We start from the raw sequence: 13,432 nt of genomic DNA, 5'->3' as shown, positions 1-13,432 counted from the left end.
GATTGTTGTTTATAATTACATTACAAAACACATTCATTTAAAGTCAACATTCCACTTGGATGTTTAAAACTGCAAAAAGAAATATGTCTTTAATAAATGTCTCATAATAAAGACCCAAAAGAAAAGGTGCAGCTTCAAAAACATACATATTAAAAAGTCATGGATTCCACACTCGTCCTCTCCTATTTGCAACTTATGCCTTATGGAGGGTCTAACTCGTGATGGGTGAGGTGGAGGACAAATTGGAATTGCTTGTGGTGGTTGGGATGCATGAAAAGACTAAGTAGTTTGTGGTGGGAACTGTACTTGTGAAGACTATGTACTTTGTGTTGGTGCATGGGATGATTTGAAGAAGTCAACTTCTTTAGGTGTTGGAGTTGGTGTAGTTAAAGTTGTTGCTTCAGTTGCATGAGAAGGATGGTCTAACTGAGATAGTTAGGGGGTAACTTTTTCTGTTTTCTCAAAGATCTTTACAGGTGTCACATCTTTTACGGAGCCCAATTTTCTAAACTCCTTTTCGTTCTTCTTGATCTCCTAAGGTTCAAGTCTTTATTATTTTTTTATCTTCCAGGCAAAATCCTTTCACATAGAGGCAATACATAAGGAAATTCGGTGACAACCCACACTTGTTGATCATTGACAATGTAGATGATTAACATGTATGTCTCTTCATATGTTGATCTTCTAAACTAATGAGGGATGGAATCTTCTCCATTCAAATTGAGAAATTTCATAACAGTTAATGAGTGACAACAAGGTATACTAGTGATAGTCCATTTCCTGCAACTATATTCTCGATTGTCTATGTTGACAACAAACTTGTCCGTAGTAGTTGAGGTGTGCCTGACCTCAAAGATATTGTTATTGTTACATAAAGTCAATTATATTTGTTATTGTTTTTTTCTACTCTCTAGATAACACCAGAACAATATAACAGGGTAAATATGCAGAGAAAGGTGCAACATATATGATCTTTTACTGAATAATCAAATTAAAATACAAATTGAAAGGTGCATCATATATTCCTTGCATGTATCAAACATTATGATAGCACCAAACATAAAGATAGACAAAGCTAAAGGACCTTCATTACAGCTAAAGGTATTTGCCTTGGAGGGATTGCTAGAAGGTGTTTGAATGCCTCTTCATTAACATCTTTAAGGTTCCTCATCTTTCTCTCACATGCTTGTGTGTAAGTGCTTGAAGTTGCCTTCCACATCAAACGATTCAGATTCTTGCTTGGAAATCTCTTCCTAAAGTTTGCATACATATGGTGAAGACATAATATATTAGCAGTTCTGGGTAATAATGATTGCATAGCACGCATCATACTTTATGGAAGAAATTTCATACCAGTGCATGTCTACCAAAGTTTAACATAAAATATGAATTATATTAAATACCTCATGCTAGTCTGAGATAAAAGTTCAAGAGGCATAAACTTTGGAACCTTCAAGATCCTCCATCAACAACTCCAAGAACCAAGTCCATGCATATTTGTTTTCTACTTCAACAATAACCTATGTTATTGACAACATTTGGTCATTACCATCCCTTCCATACCCCCCTTTCAAAAAACATCGATCTAAACCAATTATATGGTGACATGAGAGGAAATTGTCTTTGCATGCCTTCAAACATGTATAAAATCTCATGAGTACGGGTGTCCCATCATTTTCTTCAACTTTAACCTTTGTAGTATAACCAAGATTAGGTCTACCAATCTCATATGCATAGTCGTACGTTCTTTTAAATTATTCTTTAAATGAAGCATCAATATGGTATGAGGCTAATGTTTTTGCCCTAAATTCATTGACCTAGACACACAAACATTCCACTTCCTAACAACTTTGTTACAAATGTCCACTACCTTCATATTTGGATTTTCTATTATTGTGTTCTCTAGCTTCTTGCTTAACCACTTGGCAATTATTAAACCAACATTGAATAATCTACTACATGTATTGTATCATCAATTTTCGTTAATTATCATGTGTGTAGTAGAGCCACATACACACAATAAACAAACCACACACACTTTCCATTTGCACCTAAGCATATGACCCTCTATTTCTTCATCATTATTCTATAATTTCAATCTTTGTCCACAATGCACTCCATATGTTCTAATGACGTCTATAAATTTTGCCTTATCTGCAAAATAAGTTCTGACATCTCATTTGTATTCAACCATGTTTTTAGGCATAAAAAATGTTCCAAGTTACCCATAACTTCGTCAATCATCCACCATTGTATCACTCTCTTCATCGCTATCCAACTCTTCTAATTCTCACTTACAATCAGACAATCCTCTTTCGTGTATGTTTAGTTTGACATCTTCATTAAACAATCATGCATCATCACCATCCCTCCATATACCTTTTTTTTTCTCTTTTGGGAGTAATTCCCAGAAGGTTCACTAACATCTTCATCAATGTGGACTTCCACCTCCACACTTCCCTCCCATAAATTATGGTTAACTACATAATCTAAATCACAATCAACACTCACATCAACTAATCCTTCAAGATTGTGGACACCTTCATTCGACACACTCACACCATCTCCCTCATATTCAACACAACTTTCAACCTCAAACTCACCCTTACCCTCACCCTCACTCCCCACCACCACCTCAGCCTCACCCCCACCCTCACCCTTAGCCTCAACCTCGGCCTTCACCACCCCATCATTACCATGACAGTCATCCTCGTCCAGCATTTCAGGATCACCAACCCTATTATCCTCATCAATAATATTAGCCTCAAAATCCACCTTAACCCCATCTGCACAACCACCCTCACACTCCCTGTTACAATTGTCAAAAATTCGGTCACTTTGCTAAAGAATGTTAGATAGGTGATGGCGCAAAGATTAGATGAATATAACAAAGTAATACACATCAGATGAGTCTTTTTATACACTGGTTAAAAGAATATAGCAAAACAATACACATTAGACGGGATTTTCCATATAGAAAAATATTAGACAGGTCATTTCATACTTTGATTAGACGGGTATAACAAAAATTATTACACTAGTCTAGGAGTACATTGATTAGACAAGTAAAACAACAAATATTAAACGAGTTTGTCGATGCATTGACGAGTCTAACAATACACATTAGATGAGTCATTCATATATTGATTAAATGACTCAATATACATTAGACAAGTCTTTTCACACATAAATTAGACGAGTATATTAATACACATTAGACAAGTTTGCTCATCACTAATTAGATGAATCTTGCACTACACATTAAACAAATATGTTCATACATTGATTAGATGAGTATGGTGAAAAACATTAGACGAGTCTAGCAATACACATCAGACAAGTTTATCCATATACTTATTAGATGAGTATAGCAAAAAACATTGACAAGTCATTTCATGCATTAATTAGATGAGTGTAAGAATACACATTAGACGAGTATGTTCATACACTAATTAGACGAGTCTTGCAACACATTAGATGAGTTTGTCCATACATTGATTATATGAGTCTAGCATTATACATTAGATGAGTCAGTTCATACAGATATTAGACTAGTATATTAATACACATTAAACGACTCTATCCATCTTTTATTAGACAAGTCTTGCAATATACATTAAACAAGTTTATCCATATATTGATTAGAGGTATCTAGCAATACACATTAAACGAATGTATTCATATAATGATTAGATAAGTTTAACCACACATAATAGATGAGTTTGTCAATGCATTGATTAGACGAGTTTAACAATATATATTACACCAATCTTTTTATACATTGATATGTATTTTTAGTGAGTTTATTTTAAATATTTCTACACATCGTTTATACTTTTAGAAAGTTAACTCTATTTTTACACATATTTTATTCTTTCTATATTTATAAAAATATTGCGTTTTTGAACATATAATTCATTTTTCAAGTTGATTTTACTAAAAACACACACAGACACAAATTCACAAACTTTGGGTTGACACTAGCTTTTGTCTAAACAAATATAACTTTCGTTTATATAATAAAATCTATTTAGTTATATTCTTTTATGCTATATTACATTTAATAAATATTTTTAATCCAATAAACTGCCTTATTTTGTTCAGAATTTATAAACTGAAAGCTTATGCACTGCTACTTAGTTTATCATCTAATTTTGTTAAATAAAATTCTTAGTTTTTAGCATGTTTCAGTCTATCTTATATTCCTTTCTTTACTAGTCAATTTTTTTTTTAGATTTTTATTTATAAATGCGTATCAAAATTTGAGATAATATTAACTGTTCTCTATCAATTTTACTTATATTCTTAACCTAATTTGTAATACTTTATATTTAATGTTTTATTACATAAGTAAACAACGTAAAATAAAAAATCTCATCTGTTCTACTAAAATTAAAAAAGTGTTGTCTTTCTTGTATTTTACACTTTTAGTTAATTTAAAATATACTTTAAAAGGGTAAAACGTGATATGCGTGAAGGAGTGGAGGTTCTTCCACTTAACTGGACAAAACCAAATGCAAAGTTGGCGGGCATACAGCATATCCATCTCACTTCTTCATCTAGTTGCTGTGACTTGAAGAGAGGGTATGAAAGGGCAAGATAAGAGTGTCAAATGCTGTACAAAATTTTAAAAGATAGTGAAATAGAAAAACTATTCCTACTTTGTTTTTGTGGTGCTTCTTGATGAGGGGACTTCTTAGTAAGCAGTTAAACCAAATCAATCCAAAACAGTTTCTGCTTAAAAAATTTAATTCACTTGTCTCTGGCCATCACTTCTTGATCACTTCAAGATGGTGGAGTAGTTCACATCAGTAACAATTTAACAAGACGTAAACAATGCTCCCAAAAAAAACCAGAGTAGCACATTCAATGTGAAGAAGCTCATACACCTCATTAACCAAAGCCTAAAACAGAAACTCAGTTAGTCTTCCTCCAAAAAGAAACTCTAACAAAATGGGTAAAAGAAAAAACAATTCATTCTGAGATCATAAATGTAGATCAACCAGCAGCACACAATCCAGAAAGGTATGAAATGTTTTCTTTTAAACTTCAGAAGGTCAAGGACAATACATAAATGGCAAAATATGAACTTGGCAATGCCCTCTTCAACAAAATGGGAAACTCCAAATCAAAACTATTCTCCAATTTTCCATTTTCAGTTTGTTTACAAGTAAATCTATGCAAAATGCTATACCTACCAGCACTACTCTCTCCAATCACCACCAGCCTATACCATGCTCCAAAAATTAGGAAAGAAAGCAGACAAAATTTATCACCATTACTCCATGCATCACTTTCGAAATCGCACACCAACAAAAACATCATCATCTCCTTCAGTGAACTCCAATTCATCGTCTTCCTCGTCCAAATCAAAATCCAAATCCGAGTCACTAGCAAGAGGCCTCCTCCTCCTGTTCCCACTACCCTTCTTGGCCACAGTTTTGACCCTCATTCGCCGCTTCTCACCATTCCCCTGCAACCCTTCATTATCATCATCAGAAATGTACACAAACGATGGAGCACTTTGCTCACTGAATGCAGCATTCTGCTCACCAAATGTGTTACTACCCTTAATCTCCTCCTTGACCTCGTAATACCTCAAAGGCACACTTGCTTCGCACGAGTAGTACTGCCGAAGCTCCTCTCCCTCCACCACTGCTTCGCCCACCATCGACGGCGGTATCACCGCCACGCCCTGGAACGCCTTTCCGCAAACCTGACACCACAGCGCGCAATCCTCATACTTCTTCTCGTACTCAAAGAGGTTCCAGCAGTAGGGGCACACACTCCAAAACGTCACAGCTGCGGAGACTGGGTGCTCCCGGTCGTAGAGCGCTCGGCGTTCAGGACGGGACAGCACGTGCCAGGCCTCCTGCACACGTGCGAGCGCCTCGTCGGAGAAGGGAAACTTGTCAGGGCTTGTTGGGTCCAGGAGAAGCGCTAGCTTTGCATACTGCCGCCGTGCGAGGTCGCGGTTGGCACAGTCGGATGGGTCGAGCTGGAGAACGGAGTAGAAGTCAGCGGCAGAGAGGATGTTGGCGATAGCAAGGACTCGTGCTACGGTGTCGGTGGGAGGAAGGCTGCGAGCGAAGTCGCAGCAGGCGGAAAAACGGCGGAGGGAGAGCAAGGAAAGGCATGTGGCCATAGGGTTTTCGGATTCGGATCCTTTCAAAGGATCCATTTGCGGTTGTTGGAATGAGTGTAGTGAGGGAGGTGAATGAAAGGGTTAAGGTACAAATAATTGAAATGTTTTGATTAATAATAAATGAGTAATAATATTCTGACTATTTTTATTTACTTTTAATTTATTATTTTTATTATTTTATATTATTATATTATACAGCGAACATTTGCTTAAGAATGTATTTTGATCTTGAAAATTTGATGCAGAAATTTTAAGAGTCATATTATGACGTAGGATATTATAAGTCATATACTTGCATTATGAAATATTATGAGTGTTTAGAAGTTTTAGAATTTGTGAAAATATGAAAGATATAAGATATATGATAGATATAAGAAATATGTTATAAGAGGAGGAACTTGTTATTTTATTTTAGGGTTAAATATGTTTTTGGTCTCTTAATTTTCAGTAAATTTTGTAATTAGTCTATTTCGAAATTTTGAACCAATTTAGTCTTTCATCTTTCAAAATACGTGAATTTAGTCTTTTTAATCAAATTTTGTTAGGTTTATTCAATGTTTCGTACACACCTCAGGATTGTATTTGAGTTGTTTATATTGTTTGACACATTTTTACTTTAATGTTAAGTCAAATATTATTATGAAATGCACTTAAAATATTAAATAAACTTAACAAAAATTTGATTAAAATGACTAAATTCACGTATTTTGAAATATGAAATACTAAATTGATTCAAAATTTCAAAATGAACTTATTCCAACATTGCTGAAAGTTAAGGGACCAAAAACATATTTAACATTTTATTTTATTCATATATTCTCTCTCTATATATATATATATATATATTATGTTATATATATATATATAACATAATATAAATGTAACATAATAACATAATATAAAGACAAATGCTCTCACGTGATTTTTTCTTAAAGTAAATCATTAAATTATTTTTAAATATGAATTTAGATGAGACGAAAACTTAAACGAATGTTTAATATATTATTATAAAAATTAAAAAATCAAAATAAATAATTAAAATGATACCTTAAAAGTGTTCAATCCTAAATAAACAGAGAGGGTGTTATGTTCAATAATTTATGCCTTTTTTTCTCAGGATTTTTGTCCTTTTATGATTTGGGTACGTTTTCATTTTGTTTTCAATTATTATCAATTAATTACTGTTATGGATGCTATTAAATTTTGGCAGTTTTTTCTTTTACATTCATCCATTTTTTATAATCACTTCAGTGTTACAGTAACCCATTCTCTTATTAAATTTTTACTTTTAGAAAATTTTTTTATAATTTTGCATCTTATCATGTTTTACACATTTAGTATTTTTTTAAAACATTATCTTCATAAGTGTTCTCCAATTTATAATTGTGTATTTATTTTGGGACAAATACAAGGATGCACCATGTGAATAAATAGTTCAGGTGAAAAATTCCATTTTCAATCTTCTATCAAAAGAGAACTCATCATCACTCATTGTACTAGAGACAATTCTTTCGACTTAATCTATGAAACCAAAATTAGGGATATGGGACGAAGGTTTGATTCATAGGATGGATCGAATGTAAAACAAATATTATTCAATCATATACAACTTACAAATGATTTGTTTTATTTGTAGTAAATATATTATATATTATAAATTATTGCTGACAGTTATTTTTATTTGCAATAAAAAATTAAATTAAATAATTAATTTTTACAAACAAAAAATTAAATTATCTATTTATATAAAATTAATTATTTACACAAGATAATAAAGGAATATGATTAAAAAATTAGTTTATTGTGTAAGTAAAATATATTTACTTTGATATAATGAACATAAATAAAGTAAGGGTTAAATATGTTTTTTTTCCTTAATTTACAGTAAATTTTGGAACTAGTCCATTTCCAAACTTTTAATCAATTTAGTCTTTCATTGTCGAAATATGTGAATTTAGTCCTTTTAATCAAATTAAATTTTGTTAGATGTATTTGATGTTGCGTACGCATTTGAGGATTGTGTTTGAGTTGTTTATACTTTTGACATATTTTTGCTTTAATGTTAAGTCAAATAATAGTATGAAACGTGCGTGAAATGTCAAATAAACTTAACAAAATTTAACTAAAAGGATTAAATCCACGTATTTCAAAAGATGGAAGACTAAATTGGTTTACAATTTCGAAAGGGACTAATTCCAAAATTCACTGAAAATTAAAGGACCAAAATCATATTTAACTCATAAAATAAAATACAAGAGATTCCTTGACCGCATCCAATATTTAAAGTTTATGAAAAGATTAAATTATCTATTTATGTAAAATTAATTATTTACACAATATAATTAAAAAAGTAGTTTATTGTGTAAGTAAAATATATTTACTTTGATATAATGAACATAAATAAAATAAAGTGCAAGAGATTCCTTAACCGCATCCAATATTTAAACTTTTTAAAATAATTTTATCATACAAGAAAAAATATTATGTATTAAAAAAATATTTATTAATTATTTACACAACACAATAAAGGAATAGTTTATTGTGTAAGTAAAGTATATTAACTTTAATATAATTAACTAAAACAGGAGCATAAAAAAAAAACAAAGTGTAAGAGATTCCTTGACGGCATCCAATATTTTAAGTTTATGAAAAGACAAATAGTATAACTTTTTAAGATAATTTTATTATACAGATAAAAATCTTATGCATTAAATAAAATATTTATAAAAGTTATATACATTTTAAAAAAGTGATATACATTATTATTATGATTATAAATTTACCATATATAATAAATATTATGAAGAAAAATTTGTAAAAAATATATTTTTCTTTTCAGTATCGAATCTTTTGTTTTATTAAAACCTCTTATTTCTTTTTCTTTGGACAATCAGTATATTGTAACTCATTTGTAAAGCCTTAAAATAGAACATATAAATAAACAAAAATTTCATCATATTATATTATATATATTAATCAAATTATATCTTTATAATTTTTACCAAGTAGAAAGTTAATTTATAAACATGGATTGTGTCATTTTTCTAGAAGATATTAGTACATTTAAAATTTCATTCACATTGATTATATATACAAAATGTTATATTAACCTAAAATTATTTTGTATGTCACTCCCATAAAACAGAATCCACACAGTATATACTTTTTAAAATATATTAAAATATGAACTATTTAAGAATTAATAAAATTTAATAAAATTTAAAATGAATATGATATGATTACATAAAATTATAATTAATACTTAAATTGACAAAATTAACCTTTTATATAAAGTTATTAAGAATAATTTGGAAAAACTTATGTTAATATAATTTAGTTCTTCTTATCCAATATTATATGGTTTAATAATTGTTTATTACATGTAATGGGATTGGTTTTGTAAGCCCTTTTTCAGTGTCATAGAGTTTTGGGTCAGCCCTTCAGTAGGACCCTATACCCCACTCAGTTGCCTCATTTGCATCTTGTCTCCCTTTTCAGAAACAGCAGCTTCCTCTTCCCCTCTGATCCCCTACAAGGTGCTCTGCTAGGGCACAATCTTCTTCCATCCTGAGTTAACAAAAATCGACCCTGTACCTCCTGGTAAGTCGAACTCTTGAGCCTTGGGTCTACTTTCTTCCCCTTTTTCCCGCTGTTTGAGCATGTTGGTCAGTTAGGGTTCCATTTATTTACCTCGTTTTGTGCTGATTTCCATGTTTCAGCTCACTGCTCTAGCCCTTGGAGCTGAAATACTTCTTAGTTGCGGGTTTATTTCGTTTTAGCATCTAAGCAAGGTAAGGAAAGCTAGTTTTAACCGTTTAAAGTTGTTTTTGGGTGCCATTTTGGTTTGTTGCATGTTTACATGCTTGAGAAGTATGTGTAATCGATTGAAACTGGGTGCATGTGTTTTTGGTTGTTGGATTGAACTGTTACTCTGTTGCATGTGTGTGGACAGTGGCAAGAACTGTCAATCTCGCCCAGGCGAGCTCGTCTCACCTAGGCGAGAGTGTCTGAGACCCACCCAAATTTGTATGAGTTATATGGTGTGATTTCATGAGTTGTATGAGTTATATGCACTAAAATTTGTATGATAGCATGAGTAATGTATGAAGTTGTGTTTGGATGGTTGATAATGAGCATGAGAAATTAATGTTGAGGTAACAAGTGGTGGTTATGTGATATGAAACATGAGATTGGTGTGAAATAGGCATAATTCCATGAGTCTCGTGGGGAGACTTTATGGTGGCGTGTAGTGTATATATTAAGGTAAGGATTCAAGTAAGGATTGCATCCCGAAACTCTAAGTGCGAAACAACTATTTGCCAAGTTGTCAAAGTGCGACTTCTGGATGAGAGAGGTGAAGTTCTTGGGGCACGTGATATCAGCTCAGGGTATAGCTGTGGATCCAGCTAAGGTAGAGGCTATGATACAGTGGGAGTGTCCCAAGTCAGTGACTGAGATTCGGAGTTTCGTGGGTTTAGCTGGCTACTACAGGAGATTTATAGAGGGGTTCTCCAAGATAGTGGCACCCTTGACACAGCTAACCAGGAAAGATCAACCGTTTGCATGGACTGATAGGTGTGAGGAGAGCTTCAGGGAGCTTAAGCAGAGGTTGACGAGTGCTCCAGTTCTGATAATTCCGGATGTGAGTAAACCCTTTGAGGTTTATTGTGATGCCTCTCATCAGGGACTTGGGTGTGTCTTGATGCAGGAGAGGAAGGTGGTGGCTTATGCTTCAAGGCAGTTGAAGGTTCATGAGAAGAACTACCCCACTCATGACCTAGAGTTAGCAGCGGTGGTTTTTGCTTTGAAGATATGGAGGCACTACTTGTATGGTGCGCAGTTCCGTGTGTTTAGTGACCACAAGAGTTTGAAGTACCTCTTTGATCAAAAAGAGCTGAATATGAGGCAGAGGCGGTGGCTAGAGTTTTTGAAGGACTACGACTTTGAGCTTCTCTATCATCCAGGGAAAGCGAACGTGGTGGCAGACGCATTGAGTAGGAAGACAGTGCATGTGGCGCACTTGATGATAAAAGAGATGGAGTTGCTAGAGAGCTTCAGAGACATGAAGCTATAGTTTGAGTTGGAGTCGGAATTCATTAGGTGTAGCACCTTGGTTATATCTAGTGACTTCTTGGACTTAATCAGGGAAAGGCAAGCAAGGGATGTTAGTCTACAGAAGGTAAAGGAGTTACTGGGATCGGATCAGGCCAAGGAGTTTGCCTTGGGCAGTGATGGTGTGTTGAGATTCAGAGGCAGGGTTTGTGTACCAGAGGATGTTGAGTTGAGGAAGTTGATCCTTGAGGAGGGACACAAGAGTCGTCTTAGTCTGCACCCTGGCATGACTAAGATGTACCAAGACCTCAAGGAGAACTTTTGGTGGCAGGGCATGAAAAAGGAAGTTGCACAGTTTGTATCGGCCTGTTTGACTTGTCAAAAGGCTAAGGTGGAGCATCAGAAACCTGGTGGAACGCTCCAGCCCTTAGATATTCCGGTGTGGAAGTGGGATAGCATAGCCATGGATTTTGTTACCCACTTGCCTCGCACCGTGAGAGGACATGATGCTATATGGGTAGTGGTGGATCGTTTGACGAAGAGTGCTCACTTCTTGGCAGTGAATCTCAGAATGTCTATGGCCAAGTTGGCCCAGCTCTACATCCGAGAGATAGTGAGACTTCATGGAGTGCCTAGTAGCTTAGTGTCTGACAGAGATCCCCGGTTCACTTCAAGGTTCTGGTAGACGTTACAAGAGGCTATGGGTAGCAGGCTGAGGATGAGTTCTGCTTATCATCCACAAACGGATGGCCAGTCAGAGAGGGTGATTCAGTCCTTGGAGGACTTGCTGAGGACATGTATCTTGGATCACCTTGGCAGTTGGGACGAGGTGTTACCGCTGGTGGAGTTTACCTATAACAACAGTTACCAAGCGAGCATAGGGATGGCACCTTATGAGGCTTTGTATGGGAGGAGGTGTAGGACTCCCTTATGTTGGTACCAGGACGGTGAGTCAGTTTTGGTAGGACCTGAGTTGCTGCAACAGACCACAGAGAAGGTGCAGTTAGTGAGAGACAGGTTGCAAGCATCCCAGAGTCGGCAGAAGGCATATGCTGACAGAAGGAGAAAACCCCTAGAGTTTGAGGCTGGGGAGCATGTGTTCTTGAGGGTGACCCGAACCACTGGTGTGGGGAGGGCTATCCGCTCCAGGAAGTTGTCTCCTAAGTTCTTGGGTCCGTATCAGATCTTGAGGAGGATAGGGCCCGTGGCTTATGAGATTGCATTGCCACCCCAGTTGGCTAATCTACACCCCGTCTTTCATGTTTCACAGCTACGGAAGTATGTTTTTGACTCATCGCATGTGTTGGAAGCGGAAGATGTGGAAGTCAGGGAGGATCTTCAGGTAGTGGTACAGCCCGTGGCCATAGAGGACCGCCAAGTGAGGGAGCGCAAGGGAAGAGCCACAAGTCTTGTGAAGGTCATCTGGGACCGGAGGACAGGGGACTCTACTTGGGAACTTGAGGAGGACATGAGGAATGCATACCCACATCTATTCTGGTAAGTTTAATTTTTCGAGGACGAAAAATTTTTGTTGTTGGGGAGATATTGTAAGCCCTTTTTCAGTGTCATAGAGTTTTGGGCCTGGCCTTTTCGGAGGCCCAGGGCCAACCCTTCAGTAGGACCCTATACCCCACTCAGTTGCCTCATTTGCATCTTGTCTCCCTTTTCAGAAACAGCAGCTTCCTCTTCCCCTTTGATCCCCTACAAGGTGCTCTGCTAGGGCACAATCTTCTTCCATCCTGAGTTAACAAAAATCGACCCTGTACCTCCTGGTAAGTCGAACTCTTGAGCCTTGGGTCTACTTTCTTCCCCTTTTTCCCGCTGTTTGAGCATGTTGGTCAGTTAGGGTTCCGTTTATTTACCTCGTTTTGTGCTGATTTCCATGTTTCAGCTCACTACTCTAGCCCTTGGAGCTGAAATACTTCTTAGTTGCGGGTTTATTTCGTTTTAGCATCTAAGCAAGGTAAGGGAAGCTAGTTTTAACCGTTTAAAGTTGTTTTTGGGTGCCATTTTGGTTTGTTGCATGTTTACATGCTTGAGAAGTATGTGTAATCGATTGAAGCTGGGTGCATGTGTTTTTGGTTGTTGGATTGAACTGTTACTCTGTTGCATGTGTGTGGACAGTGGCAAGAACTGTCAATCTTGCCCAGGCGAGCTCATCTCGCCTAGGCGAGAGTGTCTGAGACCCTCCCAGGTTCTACTCGAGCAGCTCGCCCAGGCGAAAGGCCCTTGTCT

The sequence above is a fragment of the Vigna unguiculata genome, chromosome 2 (assembly GCF_037176805.1).
Source record: "Vigna unguiculata cultivar grain cowpea cultivar isolate G323 ecotype 2 chromosome 2, ASM3717680v1, whole genome shotgun sequence".
In the NCBI taxonomy this organism is placed as follows: domain Eukaryota; kingdom Viridiplantae; phylum Streptophyta; class Magnoliopsida; order Fabales; family Fabaceae; genus Vigna; species Vigna unguiculata.
This window is presented reverse-complemented; position numbering follows the sequence as displayed.